Source organism: Limulus polyphemus, unplaced genomic scaffold, assembly GCF_000517525.1.
Source record: "Limulus polyphemus unplaced genomic scaffold, Limulus_polyphemus-2.1.2 Scaffold10928, whole genome shotgun sequence".
NCBI lineage: Eukaryota > Metazoa > Arthropoda > Merostomata > Xiphosura > Limulidae > Limulus > Limulus polyphemus.
In genome coordinates this window covers 12,482-14,175 of record NW_013676538.1, presented here as the reverse complement: position 1 = coordinate 14,175, position 1,694 = coordinate 12,482, and positions in this window count along the sequence as shown.

The following is a 1,694-nucleotide window of genomic DNA, read 5'->3' as shown; positions in this document are numbered from 1 at the left end:
AAATGGCTCAAGATTCAATCTCATTGCATTAAATTTTCAAAACATGTTTGAGTGTCACGTCTCCAGATCCCCTCCCCCCTAGAAATGCGCGTGCTTTTCATGCCTGAAGTGTGTTTTGCACACATAGTGTGTCACATTCTTTAGCTGTGGGAATCGCCTGTCCACTCAAAAAATGCTTCCCACAGCAATGAATTCGGTCAGTAGGTATTTAGCCAACTGTATTACTTATGTCGTCACTGTACCGTGTTTAGTCAGAGAGTTCTAGAAACACACGAGTGAAAGCAAATGTGAATATGCAGTAATATGCCAACCACACTATATCTTTCAAATCCAGTGCCGACGAGACTTTTCGTACAACATCATTGCTCATGAGGCTGGCCAGGATAAGACAAAAAGCAGGGTTACTCAGACTGCACGATGAATTTTTCTTCCATAGAAGTTGAACAGGCCATCGTTTAATTTGGAAGCACAAACAGGAACTATACATTAAGATAAAAGCAATTAACAAATATCAAAATTCTATTTTTTATACAAATATGGGGTGTATATGCATGTCTAGAAAACACCAGTTAATAATTTTAAATATTTTGGAAAGATAAAATTTTTGTGTAAAAGTTGATCAAAATCTTTCAAAAATATGCCAGTTTCTAGATAGTTGAGATTAGAAGTATAATTCCTTATCATTTCAAAAGGATGATAAGCTTAATGTTTCTAAAAGGATGGGAAACGTCCACCAAAGTCAACAGCATTATTCCTTTGTAATTCTTTGTGATATCATAAATGTTCCAGAATCAGTGGTGGAGGATTTTGTTCCCTCTGGCTAATCCTGACTTCAAAGTCATTTTAAGTGTTGGAATAACTTTTCCAGATCATCTTCTGTTGATTCTGCAGTTAAACTACTGTTTCTCAAGTGGACAATAAAATAACAGAGAAAATATTGCTACTGTTGGAATATATTTGAGAGTATCTTTCAAAATTCTAACAGTTAAAGAAACGAAAGATGGCATTGTATTACATTAGGACAGTGGTCTTCCATTTGTGACGACGTACGTGTCTGCTTTTCACTGGGCAGTTGTTATATACATTCTGGTAGAACGTGTCAAAGTTCGATAAAATGTTATCGGGTCATGGTGTTTGAAACATTAGCCTAACAGTAATGACTATCGATTGCTTATTGTAAAAGTTGTTTATAAAACTTTCTTGTGAGCAGTTTCAGTATTTGCACTTTTAGGGTCATGAACTTTTAAGTGATCGAAAGGTCGTGGGTAAAGCTATATAGAAGTGTATGTGAGAAAAAAAATGACTCATCTAAGTCCAACCCTTGTGGTCAAACATATATTCTTTTCAAAACTTTAATTATTGTAAAATATATATTCATACACCCTCACAATTTTTGTATATAAATTATAATTACAAGGAAAGTTTGTAATTTACTTTGAATACCAAATTCTTTATACGTCTTACTTATTCACGTAGAAATTCGGAATATTCGTTCATTTACAAGAACTAAGGATGTACAAGAAAAGTATTAGCCAAACAATGAAGTTAAGCACAAAGCTACATAATGGGCTATCGGTGCTCTGCCCACCATGGGTATCGAAACCCGGTTTCTAGCGTGTAAGTCCGTAGACATACCGCTGTACCACTGGGGGCTTACGATACTTCTTGAGTACGTAGTATTTTCAGTTTAATCA